The sequence below is a fragment of the Balaenoptera acutorostrata genome, chromosome X, assembly GCF_949987535.1.
Source record: "Balaenoptera acutorostrata chromosome X, mBalAcu1.1, whole genome shotgun sequence".
NCBI classification, from domain to species: domain Eukaryota; kingdom Metazoa; phylum Chordata; class Mammalia; order Artiodactyla; family Balaenopteridae; genus Balaenoptera; species Balaenoptera acutorostrata.
In genome coordinates this window covers 55,363,706-55,378,927 of record NC_080085.1, presented here as the reverse complement: position 1 = coordinate 55,378,927, position 15,222 = coordinate 55,363,706, and positions in this window count along the sequence as shown.

The following is a 15,222-nucleotide window of genomic DNA, read 5'->3' as shown; positions in this document are numbered from 1 at the left end:
CTTCTGTGTGAGATTTTGTCTGTATAGCTTTGCTTTCACCATGTATCCTAGGGTTCTCTCCGTCCGTTTTTTTTTTGTTTTTTTTTTTTGTTTTGTGTTTTTATTACTTTTTGAAAAAATATTTTTTCCTTAATAATTATTTTTTATTTTTTATTTTAATAACTTTATTTTATTTTATCCTCTTTCTTTCTTTCTTTCTTTCTCTCTCTCTCTCTCTTTCTCTCTCTCCCTCTTTCTTTCTTTCTTTCTATTTTTTCTCCCCTTTATTCTGAGCCAAGTGGATGAAAGGCTCTTGGTGCTCTAGCCAGGCATCAGGGCTGTGCCTCTGAGGTGGAAGAGCTAACTTCAGGACACTGGTCCAAAAGAGACCTCCCAGCTCCACGTAATGTCAAACGGTGAAAATCTCCAGGAGACCTCCATCTCAACACCAAGACCCAGCTTCTCTCAACGACCAGCAAGCTATAGTGCTGGACACCCTATGCCAAACAACTAGCAAGACAGGAACACAGCCCCATCCATTAGCAGAGAGGCTGCCTAAAATCATAATAAGGCCACAGACACCTCAAAACACACCACCAGACGTAGACCTGTCCACCAGAAAAACAAGATCTAGCCTCATCCACCAGAACACAGGCACTAGTCCCCTCCACCAGGAAGCCTACACAACCCACTGAACCAACCTTAGCCACTGGGGACAGATACCAAAAACAACAGGAACTACAAACCTGCAGCCTGCGAAAAGCAGACCAGAAACACAGTAAGATAAGTAAAATGAGAAGGCAGAAAATCACACAGCAGATGAAGGAGCAAGGTAAAAACACACCAGACTTAACAAATGAAGAGGAAATAGGCAGTCTACCTGAAAAAGAATTCAGAATAATGATAGTAAAGATGATCCAAAATCTTGGAAATAGAATAGACAAAATACAAGACACATTTAACAAGGACCTAGAAGAAGTAAAGAGAAAACAAACAATGAAGAACAACACAATAAATGAAATAAAAAATACTCTAGAAGGGATCAATAGCAGAATAACTGAGGCAGAAGAACAGATAAGTGACCTGGAAGACAAAGTAGTGGAAATAACTACTGCAGAGCAGAATAAAGAAAAAAGAATGAAAAGAACTGAGGACAGTCTCAGAGACCTCTGGGACAACGTTAAATGCACCAACATTTGAATTATAGGTGTCCCAGAAGAAGAAGAGAAAAAGAAAGGGACTGAGACAATATTTGAAGAGATACTAGTTGAAAACTTCCCTAATATGGGAAAGGAAATAGTTAATCAAGTCGAGGAAGCACAGGGAGTCCCATACAGGATAAATCCAAGGAGAAACACGCCAAGACACAAATTACTCAAACTATCAAAAATTAAATACTAGGAAAACATTAAAAGCAGGAAGGGAAAAACAACAAATAACACACAAGGGAATCCCCATAAGGTTAACAGCTGATCTTTGAGCAGAAACTCTGTTAGCCAGAAGGGAGTGTCAGGACATATTTAAAGTGATGAAGGAGAAAAGCCTACAACCAAGATTACTCTACCCAGCAAGGATCTCATTCAGATTTGATGGAGAAATTAAAATCTTTACAGACAAGAAAAAGCTGAGAGAGTTCAGCACCACCAAACCAGCTTTACAACAAATGCTAAAGGAACTTCTCTAGGCAAGAAACACAATAGAAGGAAAACATCTATAATAACAAACCCAAAATATTTAAGAAAATGGGAATAGGAACATACACATCGATAATTACCTTAAATTTAAATGAATTAAATGCTCCCACCAAAATACACAGACTTGCTGAATGGATACAAAAACAAGACCCATATATATTCTGTCTACAAGAGACCCACTTCAGACCTAGGGACACATACAGACTGAAAGTGAGGGGATGGAAAAAGATATTCCATGCAAATAGAAATCAAAAGAAAGCTGGCGTAGCAATTCACATATCAGATAAAATAGACTTTAAAATAAAGACTATTACAAGAGACAAAGAAGGACACTACATAATGATCAAGGGATCGATCCAAGAAGAAGATATAACAATTGTAAATAATTATGCACCCAACTAGGAGCACCTCAATACATAAGGCAAAAACTAACAGCCATAAAAGGGGAAATTGACAGTAACACAATCATAGTAGGGGACTTTAACACCCCAGATTCACCAATGGACAGGTCATCCAAAATGAAAATAAATAAGGAAACACAAGCTTTAAATGATACATTAAACAAGATAGACTTAATTGATATTTATAGGACATTCCATCCAAAAACAACAGAATACACATTCTTCTCAAGTGCTCATGGAACACTCTCCAGGATAGATCATATCTTGGGTCACAAATCAAGCCTTGGTAAATTTAAGAAAATTGAAATCGTATCAAGTATCTCTTCTGACTACAACGCTATGAGACTAGATATCAATTACAGGAAAAGATCTGTAAAAAATACAAACACATGGAGGCTACACAATACACTACTTAATAACCAAGTGATCACTGAAGAAATCAAAGGGGAAATCAAAAAATATCTAGAAACAAATGACAATGGAGACACGATGACCCAAATCCTATGGGATGCAGCAAAAGAGTTCTAAGAGGGAAGTTTATAGCAATAAAATCCTACCTTAAGCAACTGGAAACATCTCAAATAAACAACCTAATATTGCACTTAAAGCAATTAGAGAAGAAGAACAAAAACCCCCCAAGTTTAGCAGAAGGAAAGAAATAATACAGATCAGATCAGAAATAAATGAAAAAGAAATGAAGGAAACAATAGCAAAGATCAATAAAACTAAAAGCTGGTTCTTTGAGAAGATAAAGAAAATTGATAAACCATAAGCTAGACTCATCAAGAAAAAAAGGGAGAAGACTCAAATCAATAGAATTGGAAATGAAAAAGGAGAAGTAACAACTGACACTGCAGAAATAAAAAGGGTCATGAGAGATTACTACAAGGAACTCTATGCCGATAAAATGGACAACCTGGAAGAAATGGACAAATTCTTAGAAATGCACAACCTGCCAAGAACCAGGAAGAAAGAGAAAAAACGAACAGACCAATCACAAGCTCTGAAACTGAAACTGTGATTAAAAATCTTCCAACAAACAAAAGCCCAGGACCAGATGGCTTCACAGGCGAATTCTATCAAACATTTAGAGAAGAGCTAACACCTATCATTCTCAAACTCTTCCAAAATATTGCAGAGGGAGGAACACTCCCAAACTCATTCTACGAGGCCACCATCACTCTGATACCAAAACCAGACAAAGATGTCACAAAGAAAGAGAACTAGAAGCCAATATCACTGATGAACATAGATGCAAAAATCCTCAACAAAATACTACCAAACAGAATCCAACAGCACATTAAAAGGATCATACACAATGATCAAGTGGGGTTTATTCCAGGAATGGAAGGATTCTTCACTATACACAAATCAATCAACGTGATACACCATATTAAAAATTGAAGGAGAAAAACCATATGATCATCTCAATAGATGCAGAGAAAGCTTTCCAAAAAATTCAACACCATTTATGATAAAAGCCCTGCAGAATGTAGGCATAGAGGGAACTTTCCTCAACATAATAAAGGCCATATATGACAAACCCACAGCCAACATCGTCTTCAATGGTGAAAAATTGAAACCATTTCCACTAAGATCAGGAAGAAGACAAGGTTGCCCACTCTCACCACTATTACTCAACATAGTTTTGGAAGTTTTAGCCACAGCAATCAGAGAAGAAAAAGAAATAAATGGAATCCAAATCAGAAAAGAAGATGTAAAGCTGTCACAGTTTGCAGATGACATGATACTCTACATAGAGAATCCTAAAGATGCTACCAGAAAACTACTAGAGCTAATCAATGAATTTGGTAAAGATGCAGCATACAAAATTAATGCACAGAAATCTCTTGCATTCCTATACACTAATGAAGAAAAATCTGAAATTGAAATTAAGAAAACACTCCTATTTACCATTGCAACAAAAAGAATAAAATACCTAGGAATAAACCTACCTAAGGAGACAAAAGACCTGTATGCAGGAAATTATAAGACACTGATGAAAGAAATTAAAGATGATACAAATAGATGGAGAAATATACAATGTTCTTGGATTGGAAGAATCAACATTGTGAAAATGACTCTACTACCCAAAGGAATCTATAGATTCAATGCAATCCCTATCAAACTACCACTGGCATTTTTCACAGAACTAGAACAAAAAATTTCACAATTTCTATGGAAACACAAAAGACCCCGAATAGCCAAAGCAATCTTGAGAACGAAAAATGGAGCTGGAGGTATCAGGCTCCCTGACTTCAGACTATACTACAAAGCTACAATAATCAAGACAGTATGGTACTGACACAAAAATAGAAATATAGATCAAAGGAACAGGATAGAAAGCCCAGAGATAAACCCACGCACATATGGTCACCTTATCTTTGATAAAGGAGGCAAACATATATAGTGGAGAAAATACAGCCTCTTTAATAAGTGGTGCTGGGAAAACTGGACAGGTACATGTAAAAGTATGAAATTAGAACACTCCCTAACACCATACACAAAAATAAACTCAAAATGGATTAAAGAACTAAATGTAAGGCCAGACACTATCAAACTCTTAGAGGAAAATATAGGCAGGACACTCTATGAGATACATGACCGCAAGATCCTTTTTGACCCATCTACTAGAGAAATGGAAATAAAAACAAAAATAAACAAATGAGACCTAATGAAACTTGAAAGCTTTTGCACAGCAAAGGAAAGCATAAACATGACCAAAAGACAACCCTCAGAATGGGAGAAAATATTTTCAAATGAAGCAACTGACAAAGGATTAATCTCCAAAATTTACAAGCAGCTCATGCAGCTCAATAACAAAAAACAAACAACCCAATCCAAACATGGGCAGAAGACCTAAATAGACCTTTCTCCAAAGAAGATATACAGATTGCCAACAAACACATGAAAGAATGCTCAACATCTTTAATCATTAGAGAAATGCAAATCAAAACTACAATGAGATATCATCTCACACCAGTCCGAATGGCTATCATCAAAAAATCTAGAAACAATAAATGCTGGAGAGGGTGTGGAGAAAAGGGAACCCTCTTGCACTGTTGGTGGGAATGTAAATTGATACAGCCACTATGGAGAACAGTATGGATGCCCTTAAAAACTAAAAATAGAACTACCATATGACCCAGCAATCCCACTACAGGGCATATACCCTGAGAAAACTATAATTCAAAAAGAGTCATGTACCAAAATATTCATTGCAGCTCTGTTTACAATAGCCGGGACATGGAAGCAATGTAAGTGTCCATCACTGGATGAATGGATAAAGAAGATGTGGCTCATATATACAATGGAATATTACTCAGCCATAAAAAGAAACGAAATTGAGGTATTTGTAGTGAGGTGGATGGAGTTAGAGTCTGTCATACAGAGTGAAGTAAGTCACAAAGAGAAAAATAAATACAGTATGCTAACACATATATATGGAATTTAAGCGAAAAAAAAAAGTCATGAAGAACCTAGTGGTAAAATGGGAATCAAGACACAGTCCTATTAGAGAATGGACTTGAGGATATGGGGATGGGGAAGGGTAAACTGTGACAAAGTGAGAGAGTGGCATGGACATATATACACTACCAAACGTAAAATAGATAGCTAGGGGGAAGCAGCCGCATAGCACAGGGAGATCAGCTCGGTACTTTGTGATCACCTAGAGGGGTGTGATAGGGAGAGTGGGAGGGAAGGAGATGCAAGAGGGAAGAGATATGGGAACATATGTATATGTATAACTGATTCACTTTGTTATAAGGCGGAAACTAACACACCACTGTAAAGCAATTATACCCCAATAAAGATGTTAAAAAAATAGAAAAATAAAGGTGAATACATGGATTATATAAACATCAGCATTATTGAAAAAAGAAAAAGAAGGACTTCTTTCATCTATTGTGGCCAATATTTTTATTAAGTTGTTTGTCTTTTTTATTGATATTTAATAATTCTTTGTATATTATCAGTTTTAGTCCTTTGTCAGATATTTGCATTCATACTACCTTCTCCCAGTCTTTGGATTGATTTTTCATGTACTAACTGGTGCCATATGGTAAACAGATGTTCTTACTTTTAATAAAAGCTACTTTATAAATCTTAAAAAAAAAAAGACACATGCACCCCAATGTTCATTGCAGCACTATTTACAATAGCCAGGTCATGGAAGCAACCTAAATGCTCATCGACAGATGAATGGATAAAGAAGATGTAGTCCATATATACAATGAATATTACCCAGCCATGAAAAGGAACGAAATGGGGTCATTTGTAGAGACGTGGATAGATCTAGAGACTGTCATACAGAGTGAAGCAAGTCAGAAAGAGAAAAAGAAATATTGCATATTAACGCATACATGTGGAACTTAGAAAAATGGTACAGATGAACCAGTTTGCAGGGCAGAAATAGAGACACAGATATAGAGAAGAAACATATGGACACCAAGGGGAGAAAGTGGCGAGGGGTGTGGTGTGATGAATTGGGAGTTTGGGATTGGCATGTATACATTAATATGTATAAAGTGGCTAAATAATAAGAACCTGCTCTATAAAAAAATTAATAAAATAAAATTCAAAAAAGAAAAAAAGGGAGAAGACTGAAATCAACAGAATTAGAAATGAAAAAGGAGAAGTTACAACTGACACTCCAGTAATACAAAGGATCATGAGAGATAACTACAAGCAACAATATGCCAATAAAATGGACAACCTGGAAGAAATGGACAAATTCTTAGAAAAGCACAACCTTCCAAGACTGAACTAGGAAGAAATAGAAAATATAAACAGACCAATCACAAGCAGTGGAATTGAAACTGAGATTAAGTATTTTCCACAAAAGTCGAGGACGAGACGGCTTCAAAGGCGAATTCTGTCAAACATTTACAGTACAGCTAACACGCATCCTTCTGTAAGTCTTCCAAAATATAGCAGAGGGAGGAACACTCCCAAACACATTCTGCGAGGCCACCATCACCCTTATACCAAAATCAGACAAAGATGTTACAAAAAAAGAAAATTACAAACCAATATCACAGATGAACATACACGCAAAAATCCTCAGGAAAGTACTAGCAAACAAGATCCAGCAGCACAGTAAGAGGATGCCTGAGAGGGTGTGTAGAAAAGGGAACCCTCTTGCACTGTTGGTGGGAATGTAAACTGATACAGCCACTATGGAGAACAGTATGGAGGTTCCTTAAAAATCTAAAAATAGAATTACCATATGACCCAGAAATCCCACTACTGGGCATATACCCTGAGAAAACCATAATTCAAAAAGTCATGTACCAAAATGTTCATTGCAGCTCTATTTACAATAGCCAGGACATGGAAGCAACCTAGGTGTCCATCATCAGATGAATGGATAAAGAAGATGTGACACATATATACAATGGAATATTACTGAGCCAGAGAAAGAAACAAAATTGAGTTATTTGTAGTGAGGTGGATGTACCTAGAGTCTGTCATACAGAGAAGTAAGTCAGAAAGAGAAAAACAAATACCATATGCTAACACATGTATATGGAATCTAAAAAAAAAAAGGTTCTGAAGAACCTAGGGGCAGGATAGGAATAAAGACGCAGACATAGAGAATGGAGTTGAGGACACTGGGTGGGGGAAGGGTAAGCTGGGGCAAAGTGAGAGAGTGGCATGGACATATATACAGTACCAAATGTAAAATAGATAGCTAGTGGGAAGTAGCTGCATAGTGCAAGGAGATCACCTTGGTGCTTTGTGACCTAGAGCGGTGGGATTGGGAGGGTGGGAGGGAGACATAAGACGGAGGGGATATGGGGATGTATGTGTACGTATAGATGGTTAATTTTGTTATGCAGCACAAATAACACAACAATATAAAGCAATTATACTGCAATAAAAATGTTTAAAAAATTAAAAAAATATATAATATGAAAAGAAATAAAAAATGATGTTACCCTGTACCATAAAATTCACAGAAGAAAACATAGGGCGTCAGCTGCTTGACATCAGTCTTGGCAATGAATATTTGGATTTGACTCCAAAAGTAAAGCTAACAAAAGCAAAAATAATTGGGACTACTTTAAATTAAACAGCTTCTGCAGAGTAAAGTAAACCATCAACAAAATGAAAAGACAACCTATCATTTAAGTGAAAATATTTGGAAATTATATATCTGGTAAGTGGTTAACAACTGAAATATACAAAGAACTCATAAAAGTCAATAGCGAAAATCCCAAATCATTTGATTAAAGATGGTAGAGAGAGACTTCCCTGGTGGCACAGTGCTTAAGAATCTGCTTGTCAATGCAGGGGACATGGGTTCGAGCCCTGGTCCGGGAAAAGCCCACCTGCTGCAGAGCAACTAAGCCCATGCACCACAACTACTGAGCCTGCCCTCTGGAGCCCATGAGCTAGAACTACTGAGCCCACGTGCCACAACTACTGAATCCCCCGCAACCAAAGCCCCTGCTCCGCAACAAGAGAAGCCACTGCAGTTAGAAGCCTGTGCACCACAATGAAGAGTAGCCCCTGTTTGCCGCAACTAGAGAAAGCCCACGCACAGCAACAAAGACTGAACGCAGCCAAAAATAAAATTAATTAATTAATTAAAAAAAATTTTTTTAATTAAAAAATAAAGATGGGTAGAAGATCTGTATATACATTTTTTTTCTCATGGAAGCCATCTGACACTGAAATTTTTTTTTATATTTTAAATGATAGATTTATTTTAATAGATATTGGACCATATAAACGTTTTTTAAAGAAGGCATACAGATGGTCAAGAGACACAGGGAAAGATGCTCAACATCATTAATCATCAGTGAAATGCAATTCAAAGCCACAATCAGATATCATCTCACACCTGTTAGAATGGCTATTGTCAGAAAGACAAGCTATGACAAGTGTTGGCCATGATGTGAAGAAAAGTAGACCCTTGTTGACTGTAGATGGGAGTGAAAATTGGTGTAACCGCTATGGAAAACAGGATGGAGGTTCCTTAAAATATTGCAAATAAAACTCTCAAAATGATCTCACAAAAAGCAAACAAAAAAACTCAGTGGAGCCCAAGGCTGATGAGGGCCATTTTGAGAAGGCAGGTCTGTTCCCAAGTTGCTGACTCAACAACCGTGGCTATAGTTACAGACCTGGAAACAGCTCTGTTACCCCTATGTTTGGCCTTGGTCCTGCCACCAGTACCATTTGCCAAGGGACCCAGGAAGAGTCATATTTGCCCATGCCTCCAGCAATAGGCTTGCAGAACTTGGTCCTGGATGTGGATCCCAAAGTGGCCCATGAACCAGTTCCAGCCCCCTCAGCCATGGTCTGGGAGTCCTAGGAGGCAAGCCCACTGAGGTGGGTCAAAGTGTAGATTCTGAATCAGCCCTGTAACTGGGTTCCAGATCCTCCTGGCATCAGTCTGAGATTCTGAAAACATCCTATAACTCGGCTCCAGTCCCTACCAATAACAGTCAGGGAGCACTCCTGCCTGCCAAGGGATGTTGTGGGAGCCACACCCATTTGTGACTCTGGTAGTAGTCTTCCCAAGAACCCATGGGGAGACATGCCCATTTGTGCCCCCTGAGATTCAGAAAGGGCCCTAAAACTTGGCTCCAGCCCCTACTAGCTGTAGTCTGGAGCAGTCCTGCCAACCCAGAGGCCTGGCAGGAGACTCACCTGTCTGTACCTCCAGAGATCCTGAAACAGCCTTGTAACTCAGCTCCAGCACCTCCCAGCCATTGTCAGGGAGCACTCCTGTCTGCCCAGAGTCCGACTGGGAGATATATCCATTGGCGTCCTTGGAGGCAGGCCGACCAACCTTGGTCTGACAGCAGGTGCTAAAATGACCTTATGACTCAGCTCTAGCCACTCCCAGCCACAGTCTGAGCAGTCCAGCTAGCCCAGGGAAACACTGGGAGACATACCAGTTAGTTCCCCTGGAGGTGAGTGAACCAAACTTGGTCCAACAGCAGATCCTGAAACAGTCCTGTACTTTAGCTCAAGCCCTATCCCAGCTGCAGTTCATGAGCAGCCCTGCCTTCCCAGAGACACAACACCTGTACATGCAACCAGAGGGAAGACTGTAGACTACAGTCCAGTTGTAGATTCTGAAAAAGTCCTGCAACTTAGCTCCAGTCCCTTCCAATAGCAGTCAGGGTGCACTTCTGACTGCCAAGGGACTTTATGGGAGCCACACCCATCTGTGCCAGGTCTGCAGACCTAAGTCTTAGCTGGGGATTCTGAAGTAACACTGGGACTCAATTTCAGGCCCTATCAGCCACAGTATAGGGCCTGTCCTGCCTGCCAAGTGATCCATCCAGTGACCTGGCAAGAATCCTGTCAGGCATCTGGCAGGAGACAAACCTGTCCATACACCTGGTAACAGACACACTGTCAGTGGACCCAACATGAATTCTAAAGTGGGCCTTTATCCCAGTGTCAAACTTACTAAACAAGTTCCTGGAGGTAGCTCCATCCATTCAAGTGCCAGACAGGATTCATGCTCAGCTGAGCCCCTGGTAATAGACCCACCAGCTGGGGACCCCACTGCAGACTCATCAAGAACCACATGACTCAGCTCCAGAGTAGCTTCATTGCAATCTTGGAAGTAATTCCATCAATCCAAAGAATCAACAGGAAAAGGCCCCTACCTGCCACAAGAAGTTTGTAAAACCAGGAGAGATGTTGGCTTCTTTAAATGCACACATAAATGCCAGTCTACATGTATACAAACAATCAGGCAAATATGAAACCACCAAAATAAGCAAAATAAATCTCTAGGAATTGACCTCAAATAAATGAAATCTATTAATTGTCTGACAAAGACATCAAAATAATCTTCCTAAAGAAACTCAATATGAGAGGGCCGACAGCAGAAGCAAGAAGAACTACAATCCTGCAGCCTGAGGGGAAAAAAACCCCACATTCACAGAAAGGCAGACAAGATGAAAAGGCAGAGGGCTATGTACCAGATGAAGGAACAAGATAAGACCCCAGAAAAACAACTAAATGAAGTGGAGATAGGCAACCTTCCAGAAAAAGAATTCAGAATAATGATAGTGAAGATGATTCAGGACCTCGGAAAAAGAATGGAGACAAAGATCAAGAAGATGCAAGAAATGTTTAAAAAAGACCTAGAAGAATGAAAGAATAAACAAACAGAGATGAACAAAACAATAACTGAAATGAAAATTACACAAGAAGGAATCAATAGCAGAATAACTGAGGCAGAAGAACGGATAAGTGACCTGGAAGACAGAATGGTGGAATTCATTGCTGCTGAACAAGAATAAAGAAAAAAGAATGAAAAGAAATGAAGACAGCCTAAGAGACCTCTGGGACAACATTAAATGCAACAACATTCACATTATAGGGGTCCCAGAAGGAGAAGACAAAGAGAAAAGACCCGAGAAAATATTTGAAGAGATTATAGTTGAAAACTTCCCTAACATGGGAAAGGAAATAGCCACCCAAGTCCAGGAAGCACAGAGAGTCCCATACAGGATAAACCCAAGGAGAAACACGCCAAGACACATAATAAACAAATTGGTAAAAATTAAAGAAAGACAAAAATTATTGAAAGCAGCAAGGGAAAAATGACAAATAACATACAAGGGAACTCCCATAAGGTTAACAGCTCATTTCTCAGCAGAAACTCTACAAGTCAGAAGAGAGTGGCATGATATACTTAAAGTGATGAAAGGGAAGAACCTACAACCAAGATTACTCTACCGGGCAAGGATCTCATTCAGATTCAATGGAGAAATCAAAAGCTTTATAGGCAAGCAAAAGCTAAGAGAATTCAGCACCACCAAACCAGCTCTACAACAAATGCTAAAGGAACTTCTCTAAGTGGGAAACACAAGAGAAGAAAAGGATCTACAAAAACAAACCCAAAACAATGAAGAAAATGGTCATAGGAACATATATATCCATAATTACCTTAAACGTGAATGGATTAAAGGCTCCAACCAAAAGACATCAGCTTGCTGAATGGATATAAAAACAAGACCCATATATATGCTGTCTACAAGAGACCCACGTCAGACCTAGGGACACATACAGATGGAAAGTGAGGGGATGGAAAAAGATAGTCCATGCAAATGGAAATCAAAAGAAAGCAGGAGTAGCAACACTCATATTAGATAAAATAGATTTTAAAATAAAGAATATTACAAGAGACAAGGAAGGACACTACATAATGATCAATGGATCAATCCAAGAAGAAGAGATAATAATTTTGAATATATATGCACCCAACATAGGAGCACCTCAATACATAAGGCAACTGCTAACAGCTATAAAAGAGGAAATCTACAGTAACACAATAATAGTGGGGGACTTTAACACCTCACTTACACCAATAGAGAGATCATCCAAACAGAAAATTAATAAGGAAACAGATGCTTTAAATGACACAATAGACCAGATAGATTTAATTGATATTTACAGGATATTACCTGCAAAAAGAGCAGATTACACTTTCTTCTCAAGTGCGCACGGAACATTCTCCAGGATAGATCACATCTTGGGTCACAAATCAAGCCTCAGTGAAATTAAGAAAACTGAAATCATATCTGACCACAACGCTATGAGATTAGAAATGAATTACAGGGAAAAAAACATAAAAAACACAAACACATGGAGGTTAAACAATACGTTACTAAATAACCAAGAGATCATTGAAGAAATCAAAGAGGATATCAAAAAATACCTAGAGACAAATGACAATGAAAATGCGATGATCCAAAACCTATGGGATGCAGTAAAAGAAGTTCTAAGAGGGAAGTTTAGAGCTAAACAAGCCTACTTAAAGAAACAAGAAAAATCTCAAATAAACAATTTAACCTTACACCTAAAGGAACTAGAGAATGCAGAACAAACAAAACGCAAAGGTAGCAGAAGGAAACAAATCATAAAGATCAGAGCAGAAATAAATGAAATAGAAACAAAGAAAACAATAGCAAAGATCAATAAAACTAAAAGCTGTTTTTTGAGAAGTCAAACAAAATTTATGAACCGCTAGGCAGACTCATCAAGAAAGAGAGGGAGTGGACTCAAATCAATAAAATTAAAAATGAAAAAGGAGAAGTTACCACAGACACCGCAGAAAACATAGCATCCTAAGAGACTACTACAAGCAACTCTATTCCAATAAAATGGACAACCTGTAAGAAATGGACAAATTCTTAGAAAGTTATAACCTTCCAAGACTTAACCAGGAAGAAATAGAAAATATGAACAGACCAATCACAAGTAATGAAATTGAAACTGTGGTTAAAAATCTTCCAACAAACAAAAGTCCAGGACCAGATGGCTTCACAGGTAAATTCTATCAAACATTTAGAGAAGAGCTAACACCCATCCTTCTCAAACTCTTCCAAAAAATTGCAGAGAAAGGAAAACACCCAAACTCATTCTATGAGGCCACCTGCACCCAGATTCCAAAACCAAAGACACTACCAAAAAAGAAAATTACAGACCAATATCACTGATGAATATAGATGCAAAAATCCTCAACAAAATACTAGCAAACAGAATCCAACAACACATTAAAAGGATCATACAGCACGATCAAGTGGGATTTAGCCCAGGGATGCAAGGATTCTTCTATATAGGCAAATCAATCAATGTGATACACCATATTAACAAATTGAAGAATAAAAACCATATGATCATCTCAATAGATGCAGAAAAAGCCTTTGACAAAATTCAACACCCATTTGTGGTAAAAACTCTCCAGAAAGTGGGCATAGAGAGAACCTACCTCAACATAATAAAGGCCATATATGACAAACCCACAGCAAACATCATTCTCAACGGTGAAAAACTGTAAGCATTTCCTCTAAGATCAGGAACGAGACAAGGATGTCCACTCTCACCACTATTATTCAACATAGTTCTCGAAGTCCTAGCCACGGCAATCAGAGAAGAAAAAGAAATAAAAGGAATACAAATTGGAAAAGAAGAAGTAAAACTGCCACTGTTTGCAGATGACATGATACTATACATAGAGAATCCTAAAACTGCCACCAGAAAACTGCTAGAGCTAATTAATGAATATGGTAAAGTTGCAGGATACAAAATTAATGCACAGAAATCTCTTGCATTCCTATACACTTATGATGAAAAATCTGAAAGATAAATTATGGAAACACTCACATTTACCATTGCAAGAAAAAGAATAAAATACCTAGGAATAAACCTACCTAGGGAGACAAAAGACCTGTATGCAGAAAACTATAAGACACTGGTGAAAGAAATTAAAGATGATACCAACAGATGGAGAGATATACCATGTTCTTGGATTGGAAGAATCAACATTGTGAAAATGACTATACTACCCAAAGCAATCTACAGATTCAATGCAATCCCTATCAAATTACCAATGGCATTTTTTACGGAACTAGAACAAATCATCTTAAAATTTGTATGGAGACACAAAAGACCCCGAATAGCCAAAGCAGTCTTGAGGGAAAGAAACGGCACTGGAGGAATCAGTCTCCCTGACTTCAGACTATACTACAAAGCTACAGTAACCAAGACAATATGGTACTGGCACAAAAACAGAAACATAGATCAATGGAACAAGATAGAAAGCCCAGAGATAAATCCACGCACCTATGGTTAATTAATCTATGACAAAGGAGGCAAAGATATACAATGGAGAAAAGACAGTCTCTTCAATAAGTGGTGCTGGGAAAACTGGACAGCTACATGGAAAAGAATGAAATTAGAATACTCCCTAACACCATACACAAAAATAAACTCAAAATGGATTAGAAACCTAAAGGTAAGACTGGACACTATAAATCTCTTAGAGGAAAACATAGGAAGAACACTCTTTGACATAAATCATAGCAAGATCTTTTTTGATCCACCTCCTACAGTAATGGAAATAAAAACAAAAACAAACAAATGGGACCTAATGAAACTTCAAAGCTTTTCCACAGCAAAGGAAACCATAAACAAGACGAAAAGACAACCCTCAGAATGGGAGAAAATATTTGCAAATGAATCAACGGACAAAGGATTAATCTCCAAAATATATAAACAGCTCATTCAGCTCAATATTAAAGAAACAAACACCCCAATCCAAAAATGGGCAGAAGATCTAAATAGACATTTCTCCAAAGAAGACATACAGACGGCCATGAAACACA